Source organism: Protopterus annectens, chromosome 3.part0 (genome assembly GCF_019279795.1).
Source record: "Protopterus annectens isolate FY-2018-M chromosome 3.part0, PAN1.0, whole genome shotgun sequence".
NCBI classification, from domain to species: domain Eukaryota; kingdom Metazoa; phylum Chordata; order Ceratodontiformes; family Protopteridae; genus Protopterus; species Protopterus annectens.
In genome coordinates, this window is record NC_056731.1 from 918,191,333 (window position 1) to 918,204,726 (window position 13,394).

The 13,394-nt window shown below is 41.1% G+C and overlaps 1 protein-coding gene across 2 annotated transcripts in view; it reads right to left on the reverse strand.

Moving 5' to 3' along the window:
- The window catches only part of USP14 (ubiquitin specific peptidase 14), a 1,988,776-nt gene that overhangs the window by 1,561,444 nt on the left and 413,938 nt on the right, over positions 1-13,394 (reverse strand). The window lies entirely within an intron of this gene.

Sequence of the window (13,394 nt, forward strand, 5' to 3'; positions counted from 1 at the left end):
ATGTGCCAAAAGACTCAGTTACTGGCAAGTAAGGTACACTGTCTGGATGCCAACAAAGAAGAAAACTTGAAAACCTGAAAAAATATCAACCAGAAAAGGTGAAGAGAAAACACGGTCTGGGAAGGATTCTGCAGCTGTTTAGCAAAAAGCAGATCAAGCTTCAGCTTTGCTTGAAGAGAAGGCTTTCAGTAGTTTAGAGGAAAAATAAATCAAATGTACTCAGAGGTGACTGAAATAAATGAAAACTGATGGAATATATCAACTCAAAAGGCTGGAAAAATAGAAGGTTTATAGTACAGTCGTGTAAAAACTTATCGTTAACAGTAGATGTTCTACTGATCACTGTTGCAGTATTCCTGACATATTGGTGGTCACTGCTGATGTCCAGCTCTGATACCAAAGCTTTACCTTCCCTAGGTCATATGTCTACGACATGACCTCAGTTCGTATGTGTTGGGGTATAAAGATGGACATACAAATGTAGCTCCTCAGACTATCTCCAAGCCTGAGGCCTGAAGTCTATTAAGAAAGGAGAATGGTCAGCAAGGAGGGGTATAGCTTGAATTGATAAAAAAAAAACTCCCAGTACCCATGTAACAGAGTAAAGGCTACAGCAAAGGGGGAGAGGCAACAGAGGACTGAAATGAGACAGAGGAGAGGGGGTTGGAATACTACAACAGTAATCAACAGGACATTTACTGTTATGGTAACTTGTTAAATAACTGTACTATGTCCCAGTTGAAATCACTGTTGCACTATTCCTCATACATGGGTGATTCCCAGAGCCAAAGGAGGAAGGAAGGGTAACTAGCTACTGTGTAGAACAATAGTCCAACAGTCCGGACAGAAGTGACCTAGCTAACGCTGCCCTGAAACTAGAAAAAGCATCAATTTTTAGTGTTTGGTAGAGGTGTGTACAGAAGACTCGGTGTCTGCCTCCAAGACAGACCTAGAGTCTGTTACTTTATGGAAAGCAATGGAGGAAGCAACTGCCCTAGTGGAATGTGATTTCAGGCAAGAAGACAAGTTCTTACCATAGTGTGAGAAGCAGAAGTAAATAGCCTTTCAAATCCAGACTGCACAAGTTTATTTGAAGACTGGCTAGCCCAGCTTAGGGGACTTATGATACAAACAGCTGGTCAGCCTTTCTGAAAGATTTCGTTGTGGCCTGGTAAAATCTCAGTTGCCTGTGAATATCTACAGAAAGTAATATCCTTTTTTCCCTTGTTTGGGGTATTGGGAAGGAAAGTGGGAAGATGAACAGCCTGATTGAGGGACAGCTCATAAAGGCACGAAGGATGGATTAGCTCCGAGAGTCACCCTGTCTTTGTGAAAAAATAAGAAAAGAGGGAATGGCCATGAGAGTTTGTAACTCAAATACTCCTGACAGAGGTGAGAGCCAAGAGGAGAATGGTTTTCCAAGTACAGAATTTTAGAGAAGTGGAAGAAGCTGGTTCAAATGGAGGCACAGTAAGCTTTTTTTTAACAAAATAATGTGTTTCCTTGGTGGATTACGATGCAGAACTTCCCTAAAGAAAAGCTTGACCTAAAGCCTAGCCATAAGTGGATGGCTAAGAGGGAGGCAGGCACTGATAGCAGACAAGTGAGCTCTCAAGGAAGAGTAGGACAAGTCTGCTCGAAGAAGTCTGCAGAGGTTCTGCAGTACCATAGGGAACTGTGCTAAGAGTGGATCCTGACTAAGTTTGCAGCACCAGTAGGAAAACCTTTTCCACTTTCCAGTGTAAGATTTTCTAGTAGTGGGTCTCCTAACCTCTTGTAGGACTTGTACAACCTCTTAAAAGAAGAGTTGTCTTTGACTGAGGAATTAGAATCCTATCATCCATAGGGAAGAATGAGAAAATCAAAGATTTGGGTGAAGCAGTAATCCTTTTTGCAGAGTTATCAGGTCTGGCTGTAGAGGAAAACTCCTGTAGTTTCCTTTTGCCAGGTGAAATAGATGGGGGAACCAACGTTGCCTCAGCCAAAATGCGGCCAATAAAAGGAGGTTGGTACTTCCTTTTGTGCTTTGAAAATAATTTTTGGAAGAAGAGGCACAGGAGGAAAGGCATACAGGAACTTCACAGTCCACTGAAAACAGCAGACAACAGTCCTCCAAGCTGTGCAACTTGGAGAACTGATGGTTGTTTGGTAAAGCAAAGAGGTCTGTCTAAGGAGTACCACACTGGAGAGTGGAAGACCTCTCTGTTCAAGGTCTACTCAGAGAACCTCCAGGGGACAGCTTAAGCGGTCTGCTAGTACATTGTCCTGAGAAGGGATGTATGCATTTTTGTGAGCATGATATTCATCTGTGCTGCCAAACTACAATCCTCCAGCTCTAACTTGCATATAAGACCTGGTGCCTCCTTGTTTACATACGACATGACTGTGGTGTTGTCTATGTACACTTGGTGTGGTCTGTGTTTCCAAGAATGGGCAAAAATCTGAACAGCTTGCAGAACAGCCCTCATTTCTTCCAGACTGGTATGTTCCCCTCAGGAACTGAGGTTGCCATTTCCCCTGCACTTGGTGTTATCCTGTACATGCACTCATTGTCTCAACTAAGGCTTTTATGTGAACCTGCTGAAAAGGAGGAAAAGGTGTTAAAGTAATCCTGGGGTGAGGACAACTTGTCCCTTCCTTGTCTCAAGAATGAGCTACTTTGGTGGAAGGAGGAGAATCAAATTCCAAGATGGCTGCATACTGAACAGCTTGACTTCAGCTATTCCAGTGAGAAAACAGAAATTGAGAAACTGCAACTAGAGATGTCGTTATTTTGAGTAAAATTCAGTTACTGGCTAATAAGTACACTGCCTGGATGCCTGCAAAGAAGAAACAGAGAGCCTGAAAACAAATTAACTAGAAAAGGTGAAAAGAAAACATTGACTTGGAAGACCTCTAGCAGCTGTTCAATAAAAAGCAGTTCAAGCTCCAGCTTTGGTGCAAGACATGGTTTCCAGTAATCTAGAAGAAAAAATAAATCAAATGTGTTCAGAGCTGACTAAAATAAATGAAACACTGAAGGAGTATTTCAACTCAAACAAAAGACTGGGAAAATGGAAGAATCTTTAAACAGTACTCAGATGAGTAGATAAAACTGCAAAAATCAAAGGCTCAAATGAAGAAAAGGCTGGCTGAGTAGGAGACTGCTCAAAAAGAGAGGCTTTAAAAAATGGTAGAAGACAGAGCACACAGAGAAAATCTGAGATTTTCTGCTTTACCAAAAAACTAGAAGTAACAGACTGCATTAATTGTATGAAGGCACAAATAAGCAACTAGACTGCTATTACACAGCTGGAACTGTTAAATTGAAAGGGCACATGTGTATGCTCCAAATATGGCCATGAGAAAGCAGCCAAGACCTTTATTAATAAAGATGCAAACCTACCAGCAGAGAGAGTTGACCCTGACAAAACTGTGGCAAAAAGGCAAAGTATTAAAAGGTGGAGGCAGTGAAGTGTTTGTGGAAAATGATCACTCACTGTACACCAGGTAGGAAAGGAACAAATTTATTTCAGTAATCAGGGAATGTCAAGAGGCAGGTACGAGTCTCAAGCTGCTGTACCTAGTTGTCTTTGCAATATTTTTCCTGAAGAATCAAAGTCATTCTTTGATGCACATCAGGCTAAGGAGGAAATGCAAAAGTTTGTCAAACAAAACATGAGCCATCAAGCAGAAGGGTAATCTGCTTCTCATTCTTCTAATAACAATAAAGCACATAGACTTTACCAGTGAAATATTTTCCACTGTTCCAAAGGAAGATGCTTGAGTGCAGAAAAAAAGCACAGGTATTAACCAGAAGAAATGGGAGCACCACAGAAATGTGCCAGACTCTAACTATGGGAGAGGTAGATGAACAGGAAAGACCACCAGCAGCATGGAAATTAGTGAATAAATAAATGTGGAACAATCATTTGTGAAATATGACTAAGAATAAGTAGAAAAAGTGGTCTTTTGTTGATTTTGTTAAACTGGTCTCGAAATGAAAGGCACTTGCCTCACTTCATATCATTAATGTCTAGAAGGACTCTGAGGGGAGGAGGAATGAAAAAAGATAAATATAAAACATTTTTTCTTAACAGTATTTTTATGAAAATTTTCACAATATAAATTGCATACTTTTAGTCATTCTTGCATGTGATAAAAGTTAGATACCTTTCCCCTTCCTCTTCTCTTCTTTTTTTGCTATTACAGTACAAAAAAAGAAAGGCTAGACAAAAGCAGGTTTAAGATAGCAGGCTGTGATCTTGACTTGTTGAGGTGGTTATAAATGTACAGAGATCATAATATATGTAGAACTGCTACGTTTTATCTTACTTCTGCATAAGTAAATACCTAAATTAAGACCCTTGGCTTAGTCTAATAAAATTTAAGTTGAAACCAGTACATATGAGAACACCGAATATAATGAAAAGTTTTCTTTTAGCAATATACGTTTCAGCTGTTCTTTCAGGCTGCAACAGAGGACTTCATTTTATCTTTTTTTCTCCTAGCTTTCCATGGAAGCAAGCTACTAACAGTGCAATAAAAGACAAAGTACAGTTGTGTAAAATCTTACCATAACAGTAGATGTCCTTCTCTTCACTGCTGCAGTATTCTTCACCTTGGGTATCTCCTGCCAAGGATAGCCCAATGTCCGGCCAGTATACCAAAACCTTTAGATCTTGTATGAAGTGAAGGAGGAGGACATCTGTTAAAAATTTGTTACTGGCAATATGTTTAGAATCACTGCCAAAGAAAATAAGAGACTTGCAAATTCAAGGCTATAATTGGTATGGTATTCAATAAAAGTAGGTTTTATTTGCAGATATTATTTTGCACCTGATGGAACTAGAAAAGGACATCACATTGTGGTGGACAATTCTGAGACAGTTCCATTATTTTGGAATATAAAATTATTGAAGATAAAACAAAGGCTATAGCTATAAACTATATACCTACACATGAACTGGTTCAGCATTACCCGTATTTATGGAGATATGATAAATGACATATTGCGGCACACTGATTAAAAAGTATTCCGTTATGACAGTTAAGGATATGCTGTTAAGAGACTAAACAAAAGATAACAAAAACCGAGAAACTGGAAGCTCTTGCCTATGGATATGGATAGCAAGACAGAAAAACAAAAATAAATATTTTTTTTGTCCCTTTAGTTTTATACACAGTTCAGGCATACTTTTATCAGCCAGAGAAAAAGTTGTGAATCACAATTAATAAAGAGTTAAATGGGAGGGGAAGAGAGCAACAGACAAGTGGGACAAGTTGATCTTCCCAAAACAACAAGGAGATTTAGGATTACCTGATTTGAAGGGATACTTTACAGCGACACAGGTAAGACACGCACATAACACAAGCAGAAGCCTACATTTCAAAGTTGAAAAGTATGACGGTGAAGCGGGGGGGGGGGTTGTAATTCAAGAAATGAGGAAAGAATGGGATTTTGGACGCAGATCCTTAAGAATAAACAGTCATACAGAATATTATACTCATAAAATAGCAAAAGGTATACTAAGAACTAAGTCAACACAATAATGGCGATTCTGCCTATAAGGACGACTGCAATTAGGGGTACACAGAATAATGAAAGAGAGAAAGGTAATAGAATGGGAACAGGCCAAGAAAACATTTGGACTACAGACTAGTGATTGCCTTTCCTATCAGGGACTGATATCAGAGACTAGACAAAGAGAAAGGGATAAGGGAATCATAAATGAAAGGCCTACACTGGTTGAATTTCTAAACTGAATCTAGAACCCAAGCTGCTGTTAAAAAAGGATAATTAGTAGGGCATAAAAAATACTGCACAATAATATGAATCAATCAGTGGGGGTCAGAAAAGACTGGGAAGAGAGATTAGATAAGCAATTCACAAATAATTAAAAACAAACTGAAAATATGCTTCTGTACAAGTGAAGGTTCAAAGTTAAATATACAAAAGCACTTCCAAGGTGTTGCAATGAAATCCAAAGCTGCCAAGTGGTGAATCCCAAAGAAAACCTCCTTTATTGACACACATACAGACTTTAAGTGCTTTCGGCCACGAAAAATGTCCTTCATCAGAAACACCCATAATCCCAATGGCAAACAAATACCCTTCAGTAACAAAAAATTACTTTTCAATTAACCAATTAATATGTTTTATACAAATAAACTAAAAACACTACTATAAGACAATTCTACTTGCATTTATTGCACTTTTGCTTTTCTGCGTAAGTGAACTTTATAATTCACCCCACTATTAAGACCAGGTTTGTTATAAGCATTGAGCAGAATCTGCCATTTAAGCTCTTTATATTCAAGCTCTCACTTACAACAATGCATTGTCCAAACATATATTAGAATGTTCCAAGTGTTCAAAGTTTTTGTTTTCAGTAAGACTATGTTTCTCCTGATTTGAATGGGGACAAAGAAGGAGAGCTTGAATATAGGAGGGCTTGGGGGACCCTTCTGCTTCATCAACATCAGTATTCTCTGTGAATGACATCTCAGGGGAATCTAAGAGCTTCCTATTACACTTGATCTTCTCATGGAACTCCCTGGAGGGAGTAACCAGAGGAGACACAGAATTGTGGGCAGTCATGAATGCATAGTGATCTTCAAGCCTATGGACGTGGTCTTCCCTGGAACAGACTGATGCATAGGCCAAGGACAGAAAAAGAGGAAGGGGTCAGGATGGATACAAATCAGCTGCTGTGGCACCTAGAGGCGGAAGATACTTTCCATAATGTAAAGAGACAAAACAGAAGACAGATGGGCGAAACTAGCACCCATCAGATTTGAAGGCACGAGCAAGAAACAGGGTTCCAGCACACAGCTATACAAGGCCAAAACACCCAAGGCAGCAATGACTCCAGAAACTTGATAGCTCTATGCTGACCACTCTGCTCAGCGATACACCTGATTCTGACACAGTGTTGAGCCCATTAAGAACAGTGCCATCGCCTGAAAGTGGCCATGTTATTGGCAACAGCAGAGGGGAGGACAGCTAGACAGTTAGGACAAAGAATGCTAAAACAAATGTAGCCAGAAGAGGAAAAATCAGACTCAGAGCCAAAGGTGCCACACACTGGGCCTTGGGGGCCAAGGAGCTGGGCATGATCCATAGATCCATATAAGTCTGTAGGAAGGAACTCATCAGTTGCTAAAATTCTGAAGATAAGGTTCCCACCTGACCCAATGGACCTTGAAGCCACAGATGCTGGCTTTGAAGTTAGACCTGGAAGAGAGAAGTTTGGATCTGGGTGGGAGAAGGGCAGGTTTCTGAAGAAAACCTGGCCAGGGTAATGGGACAGAAAGGGGAAAAAACCCTAGCCAAAGAAGCAAAAGGATCCTTGGAAAGAAAGGGCCTAGGGATACTAAGGTATCTGGATTAAGAGTCCAGAACCACAATCACGAGATTGGGACCATTTTGGTCCTTAAAATCCAGACAGAGCAGAATCAGAGAAGCCAAAGAACAGTGAATCTTTGCATCCATCTGGCCTGGGGTTGCCACATTTCTGAGGGGATAGGTACGGACAAAAACAGGTGCTTCATGCTGTGCTTCATGCTAAGTGAAGACCAAAAAAAGCGGAAAAGCACCAAGCAAAAGTGTATCTGTTTTGTGATTTATGATTGGCCAGTATGCCAATACACGAGTCAATCAAATCTTGCACAGTGGAGTCTCTTCTGTTCATTGTGTCAGGACAGAGAATGCTAAAACAAAAGAAGCCAGAAGAGGAACAATGAGACTCGGAGCCAAAGGTGCCACACAATGGGCCTTGGCCCACTCAAATAGGGACATCTGGCAACCCTAATCTAGCCTGATGTAGAAGGAGGAGGAGTGTTTGCACTCCTTGTCTTTGGAGTTAGAACCATGAGAAGATTTTCCAGAATCTTTTTCGTATACTTTTTCTCGCTCTTTCCTGGACTTCCTGTTTTTTAAGAGAAGCACAAGCTGATGCAGCTGTGAGCTTTCAAAACAAATTTGGAGGTTCTACCAGCAGGAGCTCTAGCACTCAATGCAGCACAAGCCTGGTGCTCTACATCAAAATGTATAGCACCAAGGCAATAAACACACCTATCATGGGTATCTTATGGTGAAGACTTGTGCCCAAATGTGACATTTTTTAAAACTTAAAGCTGACTTGTCCGTCATGTAGTGGGGAAAAATACAACCACTAAGCCAAAAGGAGCACCTGTAACAATAAACAATAGCAGCAACATAGCCACAACAAGACTAACAAAACACAATGTTAAAAAGCAGATAAAACTTAAAAAAGGGGGAGGGATAGAGAATAGGAATGGTAGAGCCACAAAAGAGATAATAAATCTAAACCCCCCCCAACCTACCTAACACTACTAAACACCAATCTACAACACTATCCTAAACCCTAAACTAAACACCAAAGCACAAAAATGTTGAACAAAAAAAGACAGAGGAGGCTGCAAAGAATTAACAAGAAAAATTTCAAAGTCACAGTGTGAGGACCTCTCTGGACGACAATGCATTGGTGTGGGCGGCAAATGAGATTTGAGGGGAGTTAGAGCAAGGGGTCATAGGTAGAAGAGACAGAGCTCCAGAGTTGAAGATTTTGAAGGCGCCATCACTGGATCAGAGTCAAATCAGATAACCCACAGGTTGAGCTTGACATAAAATGACAAATCAGAAGCTGGATACTCTGTACACTTTGTCTAACTCTACTATTTTTGGAAACAGCTCTTCTTGAGAAGCCTTATCCTCAGTCTTTTTTTTTTATTTCAGCCTCAGAGTTTTGCAGTTTTTCTCATTTCACCTGAATAACTATTTAAGCTTTTTTTATGTTTCCAGCCTTTTATTTCATCTTACATATTCCTCCAACATTTCACTTATTTTAAACATATGTAAATAAACGTGACTTACCTTTTCCTTTAAATTACTGGCAGCCATCTCCTGTACCAATGCTGAAACATGATTCTGTCATTGTCCATGTTGGTGTGAATGACTGGTGACGTATCTCCCTGGACTACATGAAAAGAGACATGGAGGAGCTCTCCGATCTTGTAGCCCAGGCAGATATGACCCTAGCCCTGAGTAGCATTCTGCTATAACCCAGAATGCTACCACAAGTGCAAGGACAAAATGATTGACTTCAAGAATTGGCTAAGTGTCATTCTAAGGGGATCCAGTATCTGTCTGCCTGGGATGACACGATCGACAGACCACGATGCTTTGCCAGAGATGGCCTGCACCGGTCGCCCTTGGTATTCCGGATACTGGCTAAGGCTCTTGTCACCCCTATAGTGCCATTTTCAGGCAAGGTTCAAATGACAAATTCACCACTGTAACAGGTACAAGCAAGCAAAATCTGAGGGTAATGTTACTCAATGCTAGAAGTCTAAACCTCAAAATGCATTCACTCAAAGCACTGCTTAAAATGGAGAACATTGACATCTGTGCAGTGACAGAGACTTGGTTCAAGGCTCCAGAGAGCACCCCTGCATTACCACACGTTTGGGCCACCTAACCTGGACCGAAACACTAAAGGTGGAGGCGTGTCCATATTCATTAAGGATATCCACACCTCCAGGCTAGTTGCTCAGCATAATGCCTCCGAGATTATCCAAGTGCAACTAACTCTGGGCAAGACCGCAATCCAAATTGTAAATTGCTACAGATCCCCCACCATGCCCCAGGATTCTCACTCCTCGTTTCTTGTTACACTGGAAAATATTAGGGTACAACCCAACAGCCTAATAATGGGCAATTTCAACTACCCTGCCATTAACTGGGAAAACTACTCCTGTACCAACTTTTGCTCAACGTTTTCTGGAATTCATAAATTCCAACACCTTGGATCATCTTATCCACACCCCCATCACAAGCAGCAATATCCTAGACCTGGTCATTACCAACATGGGTGACTGGTGTTCCACACCAGAGGTCAATTCCTCGTTGGTCGGATCAGACCACAAGCTAATCACCCTAAACATCCACATCCCGCCCCCACCCCCCATTAGGGAAACCACTGTAAAAAAATTCTCCAAAGCCAACTTCACACTTAAGACATAAGTGGCAAACTTCACGACACCCATGCAGATGGACAATAGAGGTACGACTGCTGAATCCTACACAAATGCACTTTATAATCACTTACACGAGTGCATGGATCGTGCTATCCCTAACAGAACCAAGATGCTATCCTCCAAAAAAAAAAAAAAAAAAAAAAAAAAAAAAAAAAGGCAAGCCAATCTGGTGGTCTCTTGCCATAAACACTCTACAACAGAAGAAAGAAACTGTTGCAAAAAAGAGTAAAATCCCATGATTGGAGGGGCTCCCTTGGTCAGCCTTAGTAAGAAGCTGAAATACCTCATAAAATCCTCCAAAGCTAGTTACGAAAACAAAGTCACCACGGATTCTAAAGACAACTACAAAGCATTCTATAGCTATGTCAAGAATCTCAATGGCAACACTCAGATCTGCTCCGAGTTACAGCACAATTGCACTGAATATACAGAACCCATTGATATTGCCAACATCCTGGTAGATAGGTTCCGTGCTAACTTTACCCCCCTCCCCTCATCCCCTAAAGGGCCCATCTCTATATCGGAAGAATGCGAAGTTCCTGTAATCACGGCTGCACAGGTAAAAACCACTCTCTCCAAAGCCAAGAACACAGCATCCATGGGACCGGATACATCCCAGGCTGCATTCTACACGAACTACAGAAAGAACTGGCACCCTACCTAAGCACTATATTCAATCATAGCCTCACTTCAGGCTTTATGCCCAGTGAATGGCGCAGAGTGATGGTTATCCCACTCCACAAAGGGGGAGCCACCACGGACCCCAAGAACTACCGCCCCATTAGCCTAATGTGTCTGGTCTGCAAGGCCATGGAACGCATCATCATGGAACTTATAAACAAATACATTGGTAATCTCCAAACTCTGGACCCCACCCAGTTCGGGTTTGTAAGAGGCATATCATGTCTTCTAAACCAGGCAGACTTCTTTGAAGCAGTCACCAAAGCCGTAGATGAGGGAAAGGTGGTTCACACAGCCTATCTAGACCTCACCAAGGCTTTTGATACCATCCCCCCACTCTGAAATTATAGATAAACTCACTAAACTAGGTATAAATCCCTATGTCACAAGATGGGTTGCCAACGGCTCACTGACAGAACCCACACTGTGACAGCAGCAGACTCCAAATCCGACTTCAGACCAGTGACAAGCGGAGTACCACAGGGTTCAGTTCTGGGTCTTCTGTTTGGCATCTACTTTTCTGAAGTATAAGCTAACACAAAGTCTTTGGCTAATGAAGTAAGCAGATGACTGCAAACTAGGAGCCATAATCGGAACTCCAAACGATGTGGACATCCTGCAAAAGGGCCTCACTGAGACAGATGGCTGGTGTCAAAGTCATGGCCTCAAGCTCAATGCCAAAACGTGCAGTCAGCCCCTTTGGTAAAAACTCTGTACCCATGAACTACCACATAGGTGGTAGTCTACTTAACACCGAATGTGTGATAATAGACGTTGTGACACAGGTGGACAGTAGTCTCTCCTTTGATAATCACATTGCCACAGTAGTCAGGAAATCCTTCTACATGGCACACCTCATCACGAAAGGTTTCTCATCCAGGATAAAAAGAGGTCATTGTTCCCCTTTACTCGTCACTCAGACCCCCTTTTGGTATGTACCTCACAAGACATCGGTAACAACTGGAAAAGCCGCAGAAATACCTCACAGAGGATTACCGGCCTCAAACAGATGCCCTACATAGACAGTCTCAAAAAACTCCAGCTTTACTCCATCGCATATCACCTACTCAGGGGTGATCTCTGCCTAACATACAAAGCTATGTCAAACCCAGAGCTGTTGGACATGCTCCACTTAAAAGAAATCCCAATCTTCTGAGCTACACGCTCTAGGGAGCTAAACCTTGTCACCACAATAAACAGAACATGCTGGAGGGATAGATTCCTGTCCCAGAGACTTCCCATACTCTGGAACACACTACATATCTATATCAAACAAAGCTCCTCATTAGCACTCCAAAAAAAATCTTGATGATTGGATAGAAATTGGAAAATGATCCCGGAGATCACCTCTGTAGCTCTGCTTGACAGGGGCACAGGAAAATAATTTTCTTGGGTGGCGAAAGCCAGGGCACCTTTTTGGCTAGGCTTGTATAGGCCCCTAGGGTCGATAGCCTAGTACCTACCTATGAACTGCTTTTTGCTGAACAGCTAAAAGATTTTTCCCAGCACAAGTTATTTTTCTGAATGATTAGGTGTTACTTTCTCCACATCAGTTACTAGTCAGTAACTGAATTCCAACCAAACTAGTAGCCTTTACTGGCCTCCTTTTCTCAAATTCAGTTTTATCACTTTGAGAACTCTAATCAGTCTGTTGATTAGGGTGCAACCATATCGGAACAATCCACATTCCTCTGCTTTATACAAATTTTCATAAAATTTCAGAAATATCTGATAACTCCATGGGACCTCTGGTTATTTACATATACTATATATATATATATATATATATATATATATATATATATATATATATATATATATATAAAACCCGCGGTAGTGGTGCTGCGGTAGCATTGTCGCCTCACAGCAAGACGTTGTTGCATTCGATTCTCAGCTAGAGCGTCTTCTGTGCAGAGGCATGCGTGAATGGGCGTGCCTTCGTTGAAGGTTGTGCGTCAGGGCTGGTAACTCGGCACGTAAAAATCCACTACCAAACATTAGTGGACCAGAGTTCATAGGTTCACAGTTTAGTACTAAGCTAACTGCCCTTGCGAGCCATTTTAAGCCTAGCCAATTATCCCTTGTGAGACTCAAACCCTACAACTTGTGTTTGTAAGGCAAACAACTTGGCCGTTAAGCCACCCTCCCAACCCTCGGCGACCCCTAACAAGCCGAAAGACACAACAACACACACACACACACACACACACACACACATATATATATATATATATATATATATATATATATATATATATAAATAAAACACACACACACACATATATATATATATATATATATATATATATATATGTGTGTGTGTGTGTGTATACGCGTATTTTTTTTTGCATCAGAGACATCATACATTTATTTACAGCTTTTACTACCTTCTGTTGCCTAGGTCAGACTAAAAGCTTTTCTGATAGAAAGCTATCAAAAAATACTTGCTTAACTATGACTTTCCTAAACTCACGCATAATGTCCAAATACTGCCCATTTCCCTTTAACACTCTGCAGTTAATAATTCCATACTCCTGCATTACTTTAAACTTTGTCAACCCTGTTGAGGGTTACCTTCCCCCATAATAACTGTCTTATTTCTACCATTCTTTGAACTCCATTTTCATTTTATCCTACTGAGCAGCTAACCCTTTTCAATAAACTGCCATCTT